Here is a 20,452-nt window from a genome sequence, read left to right on the forward strand (position 1 = left end):
TTGCCTTGCCTGAATTGAATTATGATATCATTTTCTAAATCTTTAATATAAATTTAAAAGGTATCAAAGAGAGCTAAAGTTGGTTTTCAGTAATTTATTAAATGGAGTAAATTCTAGAGAAGTGATAGTTCCCTTTTAAGTTACACAGAATTTAGCAGACATTGTGATACATCAGTGGGGAAAAAAAAAATATGTGGGTGAATATCAAGAGGTACTACTTCTAAGGAATCTCAAATCAACAGCACATGGAGAGACAAAACTAAAAAGAACAGCCAGGTGCAAACCATATAAGCACTCCCTCAAGTGCTTTAAATATTCAAATGTATATATGATATAGAATGCACACCATAACAATGTCAAAAAAATATATTTAAATTTTATTATGTACAAAAAAGTACCAGAATGTAAACATATAAGAAAAAATGAATGTAAACAAAGTAACAGAAGTAAAGGCAGATACAATAAAATAATAGTAATAAATTACCACAAAAATCCTTATAAGCTTCAGACCGAAACACGAGTCACCAAACCCCCCCAACGTTTCAGCACCAACTGGCTGCCTTTATCAAGGGTACCTGGTACCCTTGATAAAGGCAGCCAGTTGGTGCCAAAACGTTGGGGGGGGGGGGGGGGGGGTTTGGTGACTCGTGTTTCTGTCTGAGGGATGTAAGGATTAAGGCAGCCAGTTGGTGATGATAAAGGCAGTCAGTTGGTGCAGAAACATTGTGGGGGTTTGGTGACTCGTGTTTCTGTCTGAGGCTTGTAAGGATTTTTGTGGTAATTTATTACTATTATTTTATTGTATCTGCCTTTACTTCTGTTACGTTGTTTACATTCATTTCTTCTTATATGTTTACATTCTGGTACTTTTTTGTACTACTTCTAAGGAAAACATTTAAACCTTGCTTTTGAATATCATGCCATTTTTAAAATACCACGTCCAAAGATAATTTGAGAATAAAGTTTTGTGCTAAGTTCATGCCTTTTGATATTCATTATTCATTATCTACACCATGTACGGAAATGATTTAATCAGCTGAGACTATACCCCAGTCACTTTTTTTGTGATATCAAGTCATTAGTATCATTACAGAAACAGAAGGTTAGTATCATTACATAAATAGAAGGTAAAACTCTGTCAAATGTCTGTCAACAGAAAACAGATCTTTAAAGTAACTCTTGCTTGTTTGTGAGTTTTTATGGAAGAATAAACTAACATGTATTTGCTCAATATGATAGAGTTATGCTTTGTGTAACTGGAAAAGTGTACTTAATGCTATGTTGAAATGATAAAATAGTGCACTCAGTAAAAGAACAAGTCAATGTTATAGAGAAAACAATTTTATTCATGAAGGAAAACGCTTTGGATTTGTGTTTTTATGGCTGTCAGTTAGTTCAGACGGGATTTTACATTGTAGATATAATAGAAAATAAAACAGAAAGAAAAAAATCTATGACTAGGAAATTGACTGTATTACCTTATAATAAAAGAAAATGAATGGTTGTCATAATAGGTACTTCTACGTGAACTGGATTCTTTTTACATATCAACAATTTATTCCTTTTGACCAATCGTCAAAATAATTTCAACATTCAAGAGCTTTCAAATTTACATAGCAATTTCAGAAGGCCTGAAAAAGTATTATTTATTTGAATTTGCTTTATAAATATGGAACACCAAGTGCAAGAAAAAATTCTTATAATGTACATCCCTATAACTCTAGATAGAGTTTAACCCCTTAAGGACCAAACGTCTGGAATAAAAGGGAATCATGACGTGTCAGACATGTCGTGTGTCCTTAAGGGGTTAAAAAAAAAATCAAAGATTTATTTTAGATAAAACCCAGGACCATACCAATGAGATCATTTGTTTAAAATATTTATGTTTACTTTATTGAATCATTTAAAATATTATTATATTTTGATAGCTTTTATTTAATTTCTTAATTTATTGCATTTTTTTATGTCTATAGGTTATGCATAATCCACAGTAAATGATGAAGGAGGCTTTTAAACATTGAAAGGAGATGCGTAATAGAAAAGCTAATTTAAAATCATGTAATCATGAGGCAAATGGTTTACAAATTATACACCAAGAGGGAGTTTATTTAGATAAATTTTGTTAGATGTTTTATAAATTTGATTTATTGATAGATAAAATGAATAATTGTTGATATCATTTCGCATATTCATAAAACTATACACGTGTTCATTATACATTGTTCCATTGGGATATAATTAGAAATTCAATTTCCTGTGTTGCACTGACTTTGCAGCTAACTTGCAAAATATCAGATAATTCCCTTGTGAACTATTCTTTGATATTTTCATAGTTATCTTTTGACTTACAGTGATTGGCTTAGTTAAAGTTGCACAATCCGCTATACAAGCATAGCTAGCAGACTGTACAAAAGGCATTAGACCATAACGGATTCATGAAACCAAATTGGTTGTTGGCTATATGGGGTCTAGATTGCATGTTCCTGATTGTATGACAAAATAATGAAAGGGCACGCTGGAAACCCAATTTTTATATAAATCAACAGGCTAATCCATGCATTAATCAATCAACAAAACAAGCAAATAAATACTAGACATGTGCCAATTGTTTCATTTCAGGCAATTCAAACATTCGGATGCTTCCAAAAGTCCTAAGTGGCGAATTGCCGAAGTCCCGAATTTTGGAAGTGCCAATCTGAACCGAATGGCCGAAAGTCCCGAAATTAGATAGAGTTAAAAAAAAAAAATCAAAGATTTATTTTAGATAAAACCCAGGACCATACCAATGAGATCATTTGCTTCAGATATTTATGTTTACTTTATTGAATCATTTAAAATATTATTATATTTTGATAGCTTTTATTTTATTTCCTGAATTATTGCATTTTTTATGTCTATAGGTTATGCATAATCCACAGTAAATGATGAAGGAGGTTTTTTAAACATTGAAAGGAGATGCATAATAGAAAAGCTAATTTAAAATCATGTAATCATGAGGCAAATGGTTTGCGAAATTCGGGACTTTAGCAATTCGGGACTTTGGCAATTCGCAAAGTCCCGAATTGCTAAAGTGCCGAATTTCAGAAGTGCCAAAGTGATTCAGATTTCTGAAAAGTGGCAAAAAAAGGGGATGGAAAATTATGTGAATGATGACAGGGTTAGGGTAGGGTTAAGTTAGGGTTAGGGTAGGGAGAGAGTATGGTTAGGGTAGGGTTGGGTTAGGGTAGGGTAGGGGTAGGGGTAGGGTTAGGCTAGGGTTAGGGTAGGGTTAAGTTAGGGTTATGGGAATGTTAGAGTTAGGGTAGGTTTAGGGTAGTGTTAGAGGTAGTGTTAGGGTAGAGTTAAGTTAGCGTTAGGGTAGGGTTAGAGTTAGGGTAGGTTTAGGGTTGGGTTAGGGTAGCATTAGGGTTAGGTGAGGGTTAGGGTTAGAGTAGGGTTAGGGTAGGGCTAAGGTAAAGGTAGGGTTAGGCATGGGGTAGGGGTAGGGTAAGGTTAGCGTAGGGTTAGGGCTAGGGGTAGGGATAGGGTTAGGTTAGGGCAGGGTTAGGGTTAAGGTAGGATTGGATTATGGGTAGGGATAGGTTTAGGGTCAGGGTAGGGTTAGGGTAGGGTTAAGGTTAGGGTAGGGTTATGGGTAGGGTTAAGGTAGGGGTAGGGTTAGGGAAGGATTACGGTTAGGTTTAAGGTAGGGTTAGTATAGGGGTAAGGGTAGGGTAGGGTTAGATATGGGTTAGTGTGGGGTAAGGTAGGGTTAGGTTAGGGTTAAGGTAGGGTTAGCGTTGGGTTAGGGTAGGGTTAAGGTTAAGGTAGGGTTAGAGTAGGGTTAGGGAAGGGGTACTGGTAAGGTTAGGGTAATGTTAGGGCTAGTGGGATAAGGTTAGAGAAGGGTTAGGGTTAGGGTAGGGTTAGGGTAGGGTTAGGGCTAGGGGTAGGGAAAGGTTAGGGTTAGGGTAGGGTTAGGGATAGGGGTAGGGATAGGGTTAGGGAAAGGTTAGGGTTAAGTTAGAGTTAGATTAGGGTTGGATATGGGGTAGGGGTAGGGTTAGGGTCAAGGTAGGGTCAGGGTAGGGTTATGGTAGGATTAGGGTTAGGGTTAGGGTAGGGGTAGGGTAGGGGTAGGGTTGGGGAAGGGTTACGGTTAGGTTTAAGGTACGGATAGGGTTAGTATAGGTGTAAGGGTAGGGTAGGGTTAGATTAGGGTTAGTGTAGGGGTAAGGTAGGGTTAGGTTAGGGTTAAGGTAGGGTTAGCGTAGGGTTAGGGTAGGGTTAAGGTTAAGGTAGGGTTAGGGTTAGGGAAGGGTTAGTGTTGAGTTAGGGTTAGGGTATGTTGCGGATTGGTACTGGGCTGTCCTACGAAATTCATGGGAATAACTGTATTCATGTATATTACCAGTTTTTATGTGTGTAAAGTAATGTATTCCTCTGGTTGTTCGGTAGAATCATTCGAATAAAGCAAGGGAATGAAACTACCGAACAACCAGACCTCCTTGTGTGAAGTGTGCCTTCAATTACCGGTTGCAACAATGTTGCAAACGGGTAATTGGCAATCTATGTAATGTATTCTTTGTCCTCTGGGTGGCCGCCATTCGGGAAACGAACACGTGGCGGCGGCCATCTTAAACTCCCGAACAGCGGTGTTTTGCCGCCATGTTCTGGAACTAAAATCGGACACTCGACTAGGCAAACACCGCTGAGACCTCCTGTCATGCCTTAATTCTGGTATCCTCTTACTTCCGGGTTCCACGGAGCTTAGCCACACCCCCTTATGACACGGTCTCCTTACTTAATGCGACCGCACCAGCTGATAGACGCTGGATTACTGAACTACGTACCGCACTCACGAACCGGCTACAAACTTCTCTGTGAAAGCCATCTGTTACCGGACCGGACTGGAAGACTACTCACGTCCCCTTCACCTCTCCTCATCCTCGACTAAAGCCTGAACTCTCTACACACATATCATCGGATATAACCGCCTCTGAGGAGAACTTGGGAACCTGTTTTCTCTTAACCGGAAGCTAAGTAAAATTAAACCTCTGTGATAAGAGTTACATATCTAAAGCCTCTATTGCCTGTTACCAAAGTCTTATTATCAACCAACCCAGCTACAGCTATCTTCAACCTATCCACTATTCAAGTTAGCTGCACCTGTCTTGCTTCAGATAAATGCTAATGGAACAAACTATTGTAATTGCTTATCACCTAACTTGTTAACTCAACTAACAGACTCTAAATGATTCAGAACCTGCTAATTGCAACCGTTTATTATTTAAAGCTACAGTGCCTGTAATTCTGGACTTAAGCAACCGTTTATTATTTAAAGCTACAGTGCCTGTAATTCTGGACTTAAGCAACCGTTTATTATTTAAAGCTACAGTGCCTGTAATTCTGAACTCAAAGTCACAATATCTTCTAATTTGTTCTAATAAATATTCAAGCTCTAAGAAATCTGCAGTTGTGTTCCTTCATAACAAATGTTAAACGTGACACCTCCATACTTCCAGAAGTTCGTATGGGAACTACCGAACGGCCCGCCGTTCGGTAGAAAGAACCCCACAAACTAGGGGATTCATTCGAATCCCCCTTAGGCTCCATAACCCAGGCAATTCATCTGTTTTCATTCCCTTGTCTATGACCGACCGCAGGGCCAAAATGCATGGAACTGTTTTCGGATACTTTACCCAGGCGGTCGGTCAAATCTGTACCTGGTCATAACTCCCGAACCCCTGGTCCGATCTGGGTGATTTGTGAGTATGTTGCTCACCCAGATCAGGGCTATCAGGGGATACCATTCTTAAAGGGGTACCCCTACGTTTAGGGGTACATCCAGAAACTGGGGAAATGTGTGTACAGTATAAGGGGATTATGATGTGAGAGGAGGGGAGGAGATATGTGGGAGGTTACTAATCCCCGATTGGACACTGTACTGATTGTTAGAAACTCCTCCCTTGCATGGGAGCATGCTTTATAAGGCACTGTGGAATAAAGCTCGTGAGTTCTGCTCCTGAAACTGTGTCGTCCAGTTATTGGGATTGCTGTTGGGGTGCTGCTGTATTACTTTACCTGCTGGAAACCTTGCCTGTGGATTTAACATCATCTTGTTCCTGAGCCTCACTGGGATCGTTAGTGGAGAATAGCTGTGAGATATCGGCTCTCCGCTACAGGGTAGGGTTAGGGTAGGGTTAGGGATAGGGTTAGGGAAGGGTTAGTGTTGAGTTAGAGTTAGGTTAGGGTTGGATCAGGGGTAGGGGTAGGGTTAGGGTAGGGTTATGGTAAGGTTAGGGTTATGGTAAGGTTAGGGTTAGGGTAGGGTTATGGGTAGGGTTAGGGTAGGGTTACGGTAGGGTTAGGGTTAAGGTAGGGTTAGGGGTTGGTAGGGATAGGGTTAGGTTTAAGGTAGGGTTAGAGAGCCCTTCAGATTTTCCAAATTGCCGAAGTCCCGAACCAAAGTCCCGACTTGCCAAAGTCTTCAATTGCCGAAGTCCTAAATTGCCGAAATTCTGAATTTGCTGAAATTCCGAATTGCCAAAGTCACGAATTTCGGAAGTGCCGAACCGAAGTGCTGAAGTCCCGAAGTGCCGAATTTTTTTTCTTACCCAAATTTCTGAACCGAATTTTTGGATCATGCACATCCCTAATAAATACGTTTGCATGTTTCTCCATGCATGTTGAAAAATAGATGTTTTCCCAATGTTTCACAAGTGGGATGAGATGGTGAAAAATACACAATGGTCCCTTAGCCTCTATAATAACTACCAGATTTCTATATTATCCTTCTATATCATGTAGGGTTCTGTGATTTTGTAATAGAGCAGATGGGTTTGCAAACAAATTTGAACTCCTTCACCCTAAAGAAAGGTGATTGGTGACCTTGAAAAAGACCTGGGTGATGAAATGTATTACTCACTTCCAGTGATATGACTTTAGGATGCTATGGGGTGTGCAATTTGAAGTCCATTTTCTGCTGAACATTTTAGTTTTAATCTGCCACAAGTGATCCCATGCTTCTAGTGAATTAATGAGGTTTCAACACAAGCTCTGAGTAATCCTATTTTTTTTCTTCAGATTTACAAAAGGGTCTAGATGTAGAGTAACTCTCCTTTAGAGATAATTTGTCTCTGGGGTTGATATTTTACTTTTTCTTTATTCCTCACTCACATCTGCAACTGAGGTAAATCACCAATGACAGCTATTTGTATGTTTGGTTTGCACAATTTAATATAATTCCTTAGTATCAGTAAAAAACCATAGTTTGCCAAATTAGGATTGTCTCAAATGTATTATATATCACAAAAAAATGGTTCCATGAGAATGCATGCTTTTTCACGTTGTTGAAAAGAATTTTGTCGTAGTCTTATGATGTCTTTGTTCTGGTTATTAAGGCATACAGCAGCAAACTAAACCTAATCTCACACTAAAATCAATCAAAACACACAATATCACTGCTTGTCTGGTTCCCTCAGTAGCTGCACTCAAAGTGTCTGGAAAAAAAGTGCTTGGCTATATAGATTGTTTTACTGCTCCTTGTTTTACTATATTGTACTTATTTTACTACAGCCTTTTCCATATTGTATACCTTTTTTTTCCTGGTGGCAGGATCAAGAACCTAAAAGAACCAAAACAAGCATGTTCGGGATTGTTCAAGTCAGTTCTCTTAAGATTCTGGCATGTGGCGATTCAGATATCAGTATTTCAATTGATCACTCGATCAGTTCAGTCTAAAACTAATCTCAAAGTCTATCCTTTTGTTTAACTGGAGAAGTGTTAAGTACATAGGAGTTGTTTCCTTGCATTTTAGTGTTTGTTGCTGCTTTGAGACTGCACAAGGTGCCAGATCTTTGGTCATTATTTCATGCTAAGTGAATATTTTATTTCACACAGAGATTTACAATGATTTTGAAACAGTCTCAGTGCCGACGATAAAGATGAAGCTAATTAGATTGATCTTTTTATAGATTTTAAGCTGCCTCAGTGACTTTCAAAAGCATTGACTCTTGTCTAATTTTCATATTACCCACCTTTCTATTTTATTAGAAACTCATTGCAACACAAATGAAAGAATGCTAACATAACACTATCTCACGATCAATTGTGTAATACTTTTTATTAGATTATATATGCTTGAAAAATTTAAAAAGCAGATGTTTTAATAGTTTCTTGTTTGTTTGTTTGTTTTTTGTTTTTATTTTTTTGCCTAACACATACCTAATTTTCTAAAAAGAAATACTGTAGAAGGTCATTTATCTTCAGAATTCAGTACTGTCTGGAACATTGAGCATCTGGAATAATCAAGGACTGAACAGATAGAGGCAGTCAATATTATGTCTGAAATCATCTGGTGAATGCTTCTGCTCATTAGTTATTTTAATATATGGATTCTGCAACACAATGTATGCAGTATTTATTTATTTGAAACAAGTTTAAACAAGTTTAAACTGTTTTGTTCAAGCAAAATGGATTTACATTACATTTTCTTTCAAATGTTTTTTTTTTTGTAAAATATTATGTTAATTAACAAACAAAAATGGTAATGATCTACGTAAGATAATATAACAGGTAATAGTCACTGAATACAGTGGCTGAGATAATGAACTAGAAGTTATTAAGTTAAAAGTGTTAATGTCATAGTGACCAATAGAAAACCTTTAATACTGATAGAATAATAATAAACTCCGGGATAAAATAAAAACAAAAAAGGGGGGGGGGGAGAGGGAGATAAAAGGGGAGGGGGGGGAGGGAATACATTACATTTTCAAGGGTGTTTAAAACATTTAGAAGCATATGTTTAAAATGATTTAAAATCTCATTGTAAAGCAGGACATTCCAGCACCATGGTAATTACAGGAGTAAGAAGAACATATGAGAGGTGAAAATGAAGGACAAACCAAATCCCAAAACTGCAACAGCCCTTGCATGTAACTCACATTTGAAACAAGTTAATTGTGAAAAATAATAAACATAAATTAACAAAATGCCCAGACTGTACTTGAAATGATAATTAGAAGAAAGTTAAAGGCAGATTTCAAAATGAATTTCACCTTCTATTTTTACATTGCAGTTATGTAGACATTAGAAAACATAATTATAAGAGAAATATAGTGGAGGCCTGAAAACTAAATGATATTTTTTATGACTTGGTAGCCGGTTTCAAAAAGCTCTCAAATTCAATTCTTATGATGTAGAGATATTTCAAACTTAGATTACTACCAAGTCTACAAAATGCACCCCTTAAAGTGATATTTTGGGCACAAAAACAACTGCTATGTGATTTTGGTATATAGTCATGCCCCTGTCATTACTGCCATTTAGGATTTAAATTACTATGACTCACACAGCCAACATGAAAAAAAAGGTAAATTTAGTTGTTTATTATAGGGATAAATAAGCATAACATGGGAGCTTAACCGCGAGCCGGAGCAGTCGCCATTCTGCATCACTCCGTATGAAACCCTGTAGTTTGAGGTCTGAATCCCTCATTTACCCTACTCTTGGTGACTGTTGCATAGAATATGCACACAGGGGTAATTTATGCCCTTTGTACAACCCACAGGCAAAACGGAAGAAACGCAGACCCACTCCAAGCCTAAATTGGTCGGAACTTATGAGTGCATTAGAGCCTTCCAGGGATCCGGAGGTGGAAGACTACCATGTCACTTTCTTACCTGACCCTGCATCAATAGCAGATGGTCCCAAAAGCCACCCCTAGATTCACCTTGTCAAGGGACATAGGGGCAATGCTGCAGTGACAACCACCTCCTAAAATGGCAGGAATAACTGAATGCGGACCCACAAAGATACCAACAGTCCCCATGCAGCCTGATTCACCTCTGGAGTAGGTACAAATCAACACGGGGGACTCAGATGAGTCAGCACCTGTTACACAGGCAGACAAGACAGTGCAAGCAGTCACTGACTGGATGAAGGCTTCAAAGGAAGACATAGCAGACAGCAATCAGGGACTGTAGTCCCAACAGAACTCTGTACTGAATATACAAGCCCACCAACAAGCTCTATTACTCCATTACATAACACTGGATGACAGGTCACGGCGCAATCACCTAAAGCTTAGAAGGGTACCTGACACCATCACATTTGACGAGCTCCCTCACTACATGATGCAACTCATAGCCTCAATACTACCACCAAATCATGCTAATAAGTTTACCCTAGATGGAATCTACCGTTTATCATCATCAGGCAACGCCTCTACTATAATACGAGATATGATCATGCAGTGTTCTACCTCACAGGATAAAAGACTCCTGATGTTGGCACTCCAAGGCAAGACATCACTAACCTTCGAGGGATCAAGTCTCACTATCTACCAGGACCTCACCAGATCCACGCTATAGTGGCGAAGATCCCTGAATCCTGTCACTAGCCACCTGAGAGCAGCGGGAGTGGAATACCATTAGAGATCACCCTGGTTCCTAGTGGTTACACACAATGTGACTGTACACAAAATCTCCTTAGTTGCTGAAGCACCCACCTTCTTTAAGGCTCTGGGCTTACCTACCTCCAAGCACGCTACCGAGCTATGAACCAGCACACGCGACTGGGCACCTGGACACCTGGGCCAGCAGTCCCATCTACTTCTTCAGATCTTCTGAATTTACAACAAGAAACCTGACTGCACTGAAGACCCTATTAACTAACTGCGGCTCGAACTCTTATGTTTTGATTAGATAAGTTTTGTTTAGACAAGTTTTGGTTTATAACCAGCTTAATAGTTTCACTACTCTAGGGAGTTTATGACTGTAACTACGTGCTCCGGCACTCAGACACATGGGGCTTTCCCCCAATAAAAACGGTGTGTTCTATTGCACCAGAGACAGCCTTCCCCTGCCTGATACCCTCCTAGTCAGGGGCACAAGTGGAAGACAGCCACAATATCTCACCCCAGTCATGTTGCATTTAATTCCTCATGCTCTACCCGACCGCTATCCCTAAGCACTTCCCACCCTCTTGTTAATATATCAATGCTAGGTTGTCGTATATGTGCTGCATACCTATCTCCTGACAAATGTACAAACATGATTATGATCGTATGTAACACTGTTTTCCCTTTATTTCTGTAACTCACCTGGCAGTGGCATCATTAAAACAAAAATTTCACTAAAAAGAGATTGGTAAAAAATAATAATAAGCATAATATTAAATATTATTGTAATATTAAAACTCCTGTGAAGTGACAGTTCCACTTCACATTGAACAAAATGTCTATACAGTGCCCTCCACTATTATTGCCACCGTTGGTAAATATGAGCAAAGTAAACTGTGAAAACATTTTTTTTTTTTATTGTTTAACCTTTTGATATTTTGTTCAAAAAAATACACAAACATACTCTTATGGATATCAAACAAGTGCAAACACAACACTTGTTTATGAAAAAAGATAACAGTTCTGTGTCTTCTTCTATAATGCCTGATTAGATTGAAGAAAACATCGCTAGAGATCTGAGACCATTCCTCCATACAGAATCTCTCCAGATCCTTCAAATTTCAAGGTCGATGCTGGTGAACTCTCCTCTTCAGTTCACCCCTCAGGCTGCCTATGGGGTTTTATGTTTTTTGGGGAAAGAAGTATACTGTGAAGTAAGTGGATTCCTTATAATTTGCCAAAATATTTTTCATTCATGCAAGTTGACACACGTTATGCAGTAACATAAAATATTAAGAAATGCAAGTATTCAAAAGTTGGTTACACTTAACTTATACTTTAATAATGTAAATAAAATCAACTAAACTAATTATATAGGTTTTTCATAAATAGGTATACAAAGCATCCAATTATTACTACACATGCAGTAAGATAATGGATAATAGATAGGAAAATGGGTTGGCCCATACGATGATTATAATGTAACTGGACAGAGAGGAGGTAACCCTCAAGAATTGAACAAGAACAAAGAGAGAGAAAACTGTCCTCAAGAGTGAAAACACAATAGTGAATATTGGTATCACAAGGGACGTTCCCAACGTCAAGTGTCACAATTATCAAAATAATGTGCTCTAGAATATAAAACGTTAAAAAATCAATATTTTAATAAGTAACCGAAAAACGTTCCTAAGGTAAACTGTCCCCAGTGTATTTAATCCAGTATACTGTGGCTACCTAGTAGCTGATAGCCAGAGTAGTGGATATAACGCCTATGGGGGCGTGTACCTAGGGGGTGAGGAGGGAGACAGGAAAACGAATGGGGGAGGGTTGGGAGGACAAAAAGACACAAAGTGTAGCAGAAGATGTGTTGCCACAATAAGTGTGATCCACTACACCAACATTACCATAATAGTTAAATGTGTCACTAAAATGGTAAGCTTGTAGTGACAACCATTCAAATAATTTGTCGGTTCTAGTACAGGTAGTCTGGATGGACCGGGATGAGACTATAACTCTGAGAAACCCTGTGGTCCAGACCGTATAGCCAATCAATTCGCCAGTGTCCAAGCCTCAGTAGGCAATCACTTAGTGAATCTTTAGCGCTACAGGAAGTTGAACCAAGTTATCCTGAGGTGGTCACTGTAATAATGTATCGTTGTGTTACAATGGGGATGATCCGTACAAGTGAATCTAAAGGTCTCAGCAATTTCACAAGTGCTACGGAAAACAGTGTAGCCGTTGGCACACTCTATGGTGCTCTCTTAGCTATAACCCTATGCTGTACTAGATACTACCACACTCCGTATCTAACTTTTGTAGCATTGAGTACCATCAGAATCAATAGGATTTCTATGATCCGTGCAAGAATTATCCCTCTATACGGACCCTCCAGAGTATCTTGGTATGGTGCCAACGGCTACACTGTTTTCCGTAGCACTTGTGAAATTGCTGAGACCTTTAGATTCACTTGTACGGATCATCCCCATTGTAACACAACGATACATTATTACAGTGACCACCTCAGGATAATTTGGTTCAACTTCCTGTAGCGCTAAAGATTCACTAAGTGATTGCCTACTGAGGCTTGGACACTGGCGAATTGATTGGCTATACGGTCTGGACCACAGGGTTTCTCAGAGTTATATTCTCATCCCGGTCCATCCAGACTACCTGTACTAGAACCGACAAATTATTTGAATGGTTGTCACTACAAGCTTACCATTTTAGTGACACATTTAACTATTATGGTAATGTTGGTGTAGTGGATCACACTTATTGTGGCAACACATCTTCTGCTACACTTTGTGTCTTTTTGTCCTCCCAACCCTCCCCCATTCGTTTTCCTGTCTCCCTCCTCACCCCCTAGGTACACGCCCCCATAGGCGTTATATCCACTACTCTGGCTATCAGCTACTAGGTAGCCACAGTATACTGGATTAAATACACTGGGGACAGTTTACCTTAGGAACGTTTTTCGGTTACTTATTAAAATATAGATTGTTTAACGTTTTATATTCTAGAGCACATTATTTTGATAATTGTGACACTTGACGTTGGGAACGTCACTTGTGATACCAATATTCACTATTGTGTTTTCACTCTTGAGGACAGTTTTCTCTCTCTTTGTTAATGGATAATAGATGTTTCGCTCAAATGGCAGCCTTAGCAAACAAGCAATAGACTAGTCCGGCTAGCTTCTATAAGGATTTTAAAAAATGTTGCATTTTCACATTCTTATCAGCCAAGTGGGATTCTGGTGTTGTACTTGGCACACTCGCATGGCATGGGTCATAGCAGACAATGTTGCTAGAATCCCAACAAAGAACAACATTTCTAGTTTTAATCACATTCCACAAGCAACCAAGCATCATACTTTTCCCAGGCATGTCAGGCTAGCCTATAGAATATTGTCACCATATGTGATAAAACATGTCTATATGGCATGTCTGGTCAAGTCCATAGAAGGAACCAGATATGTAAATGTATAAGCGATGGGTAACTAAACACACCCAAAGTAGAATTTAAACATTTTACTGTTCTAATCAGTAGTCTGAGACGGCCCTGGCAGGTCATGATTTTGTGGTGGGTATACTACTATTTTTGTGTTGATTTATGTTTTATATAATTTTCCAAGATCCAACCATGGCCCATTTTAAGCTTTCTGAAAGAGGCGGTCAAATGTTCATTTAATATCTTGCCACACCTCACACAGCCAGCATGAAAATTGTTTTATTTTTAATCAGTACAGTGTGTCTACTATAAAAGTTTGTAATATCTTGCTCTGTTACTTGACTTTTAATACACACAGCAGTCTCCTACAGGCACCAGCAAACTATTAACAGAGCAAGAGATAATACATTCTAAATTAAACACACTGTGCAACAAAGGACATTTAGATTAGAACTCTCTTTACAGGAAATTTGTAGGGAGACTATGTAGGTCACACGCAGGGTGTGACTAGGGCTGCTTAAACAAAGTGAATTAACTCCTTAAATGCAGAGAATTGAGCAGTGAAACTCCAGGGGCATAATCTGTAAACCAAAAACATTCCATCAAGCTAAAGTTGTTTTGATGCTTATAGTGTCTCTTTAAATGAATATACCTTTAACTTGCTGTTGTCCAATAAACACATGATGTGCATCTCTGCCTACAATATGCTTGCAAATGCGTGTGCTGAATCAAGTGGGATTAAACAAATTAAAGTATGTTTTATGATAAATATTTGAATAAGTTCTAATAATACGAATCATTTTTATAAAGTACGAAAATTCTAAAACAAATGCACTACATTTACTGCTGTTATAAAAATACTTACCTTAACCAAATAACTGTATTATAATTGCTAAAAATTTACCAACTTTAATAAATGTTTGAATGTAATTTTATATAAGACATGAGGATATTAAAATCTATTCAATATATTTGTTAAACATTAACATAGGATTACGGTAAATTAAAATTATATTCACTAGAATTAAACACACATTGTCATGCTCTATTACGCAAATTATATTACAAATGAGACCATGTAAAATCTATTAGCTTGTTTGACATTATTTCAATCTGCACGCATTAGACATGATTAATTTCAATGCTCTAGGGTATAAAAAGTAATATTTTAGATTTTAAACAAAAAAGTAAAAATAGCAGAGAAAGTACTAAAAAATTACTATTGAGATATTTCAGGAATTAATGAAAAATGTTTAAAATGGAATATAACTAACAAACTCACTATAATATTTTTAACTATACCTGTAACCTGTGACGTCGCTGAAATTCAGTTTACGCCAGAACATTAGACAATGTGTAGGGAAATTATTGAGATATAGAATGATATATTTTTATTTGGCTTTGAGGCCCATAACTTTTTTTTTGTTTACTAAACAAGTGGCTCCAATTAGTTATATGGATCAGAAAAACATCCTAGTAATATGGATTAGAAAATACATATTAAAGGTCACAAATATATATTCCTGACCCTACAGTGTTAAAAACACCATTTAGGTAGCTTGCCCCCTTGCCCCTCCTAAAAGGTAAGAAAACTAACCTTATTTTGAGCGTTGCACAGGTCCACTTGCACTGACCCTGCCAACTATCCACCTCCTTGGACCCGTGACCATCTAGGGCCCAGAGATTAGACAGCGGCATTTACTTGGCTCCAATAACCATCACTATGTGAAGAATAAAGGGAGGGGTCAAAACTGCAACCTCGCTATGATTCTGTGGGATCTTAATCCTTCTCTGTAGGCAGGAGCGAAATCTCTACTGGTGCTTGCGCGAGAATCCTACACTGCCTGCATCAGGTGAAGGTGGAAAGCAGGTACACTGGATTACCAGGGAAAAGTAGCCAAAGGCTAGGGGACACAGTGTGTGTATGTGTGTGTATGTAGAATAGTGTAGAACAGTATGTGTGTGTCTGTATATGTAACAGTTTGTATCTGTAAGTTTTTGAGTGTGTTTGAGTGTTTTAGATTTGTTGTGTATTTGTAAGTGTTTGTATAAGAGGGACCCTTGGTCAAGTGGACCTGCCAAGAAGGAAAGTCACTGTTGAAGAGTGTTTATATTAGAAGAGAACTGCTCTAGTTGGGTCATAAGCACAAAATCTATTTGAATTAGTATGGAAGAGATTGACCTGGAGAATAAGGGAATAATGGGAGGGTGATAGGGTCAGATATGTTGAACTGAGGGACAAGTTAGGGATTGGGTTAGGAATTATAAGGGAAAGATTTGGTGATAATGTGTGGTTTTAGACGTTTGCAAAAACATGAAGGAGAGATAGCAGAGATGAGGGAATTGAGCTTATTCAAGTAGTAGGATAAGAGGGAAAATGAGTGGAATCGTAAGAGACTGCATCGGTGAGGGGATGGAAAAGAGATGTGGAGTTGAATGAGTGAAGAGGACAGTTTGGAGTATTTCAGGTGATAAATAAGGAGAAGGAGGTAAGGAGAAGCAAGGATATAAAGGGATTTGAGTGTATGAGTGTAAGACATTTGACGAGAGACCTTTTGAATAAGGGGTTAGACATGACTCAATATGGACATATTGAGGACAGCAGTATTTTAGATTTGTTGAAGTGGAGTAATGATGTGTTATGGAAGACAATATAGAAAGGAGTTAGAGTAATGAAGTCTAGTGAAAATTAGTAAATGAATAAGGAGTTTTTGAGAAGAGTAGGTCTGTAAAGGGTGGATTTTCTAAATATAAAATGACAGACAGATTTGACAGTGGTCATGTATTCTTCAAAGAGTAATGAGGAGTCAAAGATGACCCAGAAGTTGCAAGCTGTGGGGAAAGTGGAAAGTGAGATTTGGAATGGGAGGTGGAGAGGAGAGTTCAAGGAATAATAGTTTGCCGGTTTTATCTAAGCTATTTTGAAGATATGTGACATTCGCTGTTTGTGACACCAAGTGCCAGAACTTCTTCAAAACAAAACTTGTATGGGGTCCAAGAATAAAAGTATTATTTTCTCAATATTAACCAGGCCAGTCCAACAATTAACCCCTACCATTTCCTCTATCCCATCTGCTTTAAGGTGGAAGAGAATATAAAACAAGGTACATGTCTGTCGTCTATGTAATGAATGAGCCCTACCTATGAACCACTCTTTGGTGGAGTAGAAAGAAACAGCAGCCTCTTTTTTTCAATGTGGGTCCTTCCGTCACCTAATCACTACCCACAGGTCATTTATATACTCTGTTATGCAAACTCCTAAATCTGACTGGAAAAAAAAAATCAAAGTTGACTATTAAGAGGCATTACCTACCAGCCAGCCATCATCAGCAACTGTAAGGGTTGACAAATGACAGCTAGTGATGGCCATTTATTAAGTCGATTTAATAAAATGTTTTGAAAATAAATTGAAAAATTTGTACACAGTGATTATGCTTTGCTAAATAACTGAAGATAACAAAATTAAAAATTCTGAGTTTATCAAAGCTTTATACAGTATATGCGGTGCAAATAATAATTGAAAAATACAATTAGTTACGATCATATTTGATCAGTTTATTTTTTGCCTATTTTACCATTGAATTATTAATGAAACATTTATGATACTATGTAAAGCTAAAATAAATTCTATTTCAGTAAGCTTTCAAGAATAGAAGAAAATAAAATGATTCAACCATCATGGAACTTCATTGCAAACTATTGTTACATAAAGCTTTAGTCTGTGTTATAACATGCACACACAATGGAGCGCAATCAGTAATTAACCACAGCCTTCACTTTGTTACAGCAGGTGTACCAGCATGTGGGAAAGTGTGTCTTGTTAACAGATGTGGATAATATTTGCTGCCAATGCATATTCTTTTCTCTACATTCACACTACATCAAGTTTAAACTTTTAATGCAAAGCTAAACCAAGAAGCCTCTTATCTGAGTGCTTTACATAAACATCCAGTCAACGGAGAGCCATAAAATAAGCGACATCATCACCCAAAATTACAAATAAAATGCTTTGTTTGGCAAAATTTTAATTATAAAATCAAAAATAACATGGCAACTATTTTTTTTGGTACTGGAAATGTTCTCAATAAAATATTCCAGTTTTTTTAATGCCTTGCTACAGTACTGTGTCGTTTATGATATGTACCTCTTCATTGGTTGGGTTTTCAAACATTTAATAGTTTAAAGTTAATATTTCTCTGCATTCAATGCTGTTAACTTGTTGCCCTGGAGTCACACAGGTGCTTGATTTGAGCCTAGCGGGAAGACATGAGCAACTTGCTGCTGCGGACTTCAAACGAAGAGATAATATAATATACAGTTGAAAGTACATCTCTATATATCTTTCTATTGTCATCTAAACTCAGCTACAAATGTGAGATAAGCCACTGAGCCTGACACAGAATTTCCCAGGAAGGCATATTTATTCTGCAGACAAGTATTCTGGGTAGGGATATACCAGCGAGACAAAATGCCAGAAAACTTTCACAACACAGTTTACCAGAAACAAACCTTGTGTCAGTGTTGTTATTAAGATAGAAACAGGCTGTCCTTAAGTGTGTGTTTTGTCACTCTGTTCTTCAGTGTTTTAAATGCTGTTTTCTGCATGCTTGATACGGATGAGATGAATAATATACCTCACTGTTTTAGGTGATTGAGAAGGTGCACACATATTTCAACACCAGTTACTTTAAATAATCAGGATCTATATATTTGTATTTATTTTTTTAGAACGTTTTTGTGGTGATGTTTTTATTTTAATACACAGTGGGTTCAAAGTCAATCTAGAACAATAAGATAACTTGGCTTCATATGTATAATTAGTAGTAGTAGTATTTATAAAGTGTCCACATGTTCCTCAGAGCTGTAAATATGGGAAAAACACATTACAATATACGCAGACCAATACAAAAGGTGAAGAGGACACTACCCAACTGTTTTGTTGGAAACAATTGCAAGGATCTATATTGTGTTTTAGACTGCAAGATTAACAATATCCAACATAACCAAGAACCCTACTGTGTACTGGGATTCCATAGGACCAGGACAAGTTGTTGCAATATATTTTGACATAGAAACAAATGTGAAAATAATTTAGCCATTTGAAAGCTCATCCTGGCTAGAAGAGGCCACCATTGAAGTGATGGGTTAAGATGAGGGGGGACCTGACAGGGGATGTCCCTGGTAGCAAGAAATTTGAAAGAAACTGCCTGAATAAATTATGCATAAATCTTGAAGACTGCTAGATATTTGTTATATCTTTTAATTAATGTTATAAAAGAGATTTGCATATCAGTAACAATTTTTAATTGCGTGTTGTCCAAGGTGTCAGATGAGAACAATGTTTTTTCAAAGTGATGCTCATATTTGATTTTAAATATTTTTTTCATTATGCCTGTAGTAAAAAAATATTGTTTATGTGCTTTGATTGCCACCATGTGGTAATACAAAGGATATCTACAATTACAAGCTATTTGTATGTCAATGGTATAATTCAGATTTTGATTCTTAGAGGATTAATAGTCATGACCTGTGTTCCTTTGGAAAATAATGCCACCAAGAGGATTAATGTTCTGTCTGTTGGTTTATTTTTGATGTCTCCACATCCCCAAGAAGGGATTATTTTCTCCAACACACTTCTTGTTGTTATGTATCTTTCATATTACATTCTATTTTTAAGTTAGGCTTAGCGTAGGGGGTAATATTTAGTGCTAGCGTTGTGTAGCAGATAATATTCTGTGCTAGTTGGTCTAATGTAATAGTTCATCTTTAGTGTAGTGTAGGTATTAAGAAGAGGTTTTTCTTTGTGAGGGTAGCACTAGGACACACATGTCACAGTGCGGAACAAAATGATTGGGAGTTACAGTCCTAGGTCACAGCAATTTTAAGCAATCTCAGTTGCCTTAATTAAAAGTGCACCAGTTACCACTTTGGGGTTTTACTGCCATCAGTTCCTGTCAACATTGTCTCCATGAAATCAGTAGCTGCACTGACAGACTGGGCAGTGAGCATACAAAGCATCCTGCTGCGCTCCTGCTCGGCCACATTACAATATTGGTGGGTTGGAGTATGGAATACCTTATTGAGAATAGAAAGCATACCTCCTAATTGTCCCTATTTAAAGGAAGATAGTCATTATTTTGCATTCAAATCCCTCCATACCTCTTTTTTAATTATCTCAGTCTTTTTCTAGGAGTCCCATATTGTTGGTGTTTCTGAGTGTATAACAGAGCTCCACAACAATAATATTCACAGTAATGTGCCTTTAAACTACAATAAAGGTGTTTAGAAATCAGTCTGTGTAAATAAGATACATTGCTCTTGTTCTAAATTACATTATATTTTTAGTTATTAGATAGTCCCCAAACATTTTTCAGAACAGTCAGGCCACACCCCCACTCACACTCCGCAATGGGTTTGTGAGTATTTGGAGAGAAGAGCAGAAATTAAGTAGAGTGCGATTTCGGTTAGAGCTTAGTAGACAAAGGTCACAGTTCTGAATTTTTTCTTTCTGTAACTAACGTGGAGCCAGTGAAGAGACTGGCAGATTGGAGAAGCAGATGAACAATGAGGGAGATAAATGACTCTAGAAGAGGTGTTCATCACATTTTTCAAAAGAGATAC

The sequence above is a fragment of the Pelobates fuscus genome, chromosome 2 (genome assembly GCF_036172605.1).
Source record: "Pelobates fuscus isolate aPelFus1 chromosome 2, aPelFus1.pri, whole genome shotgun sequence".
Taxonomy (NCBI): domain Eukaryota; kingdom Metazoa; phylum Chordata; class Amphibia; order Anura; family Pelobatidae; genus Pelobates; species Pelobates fuscus.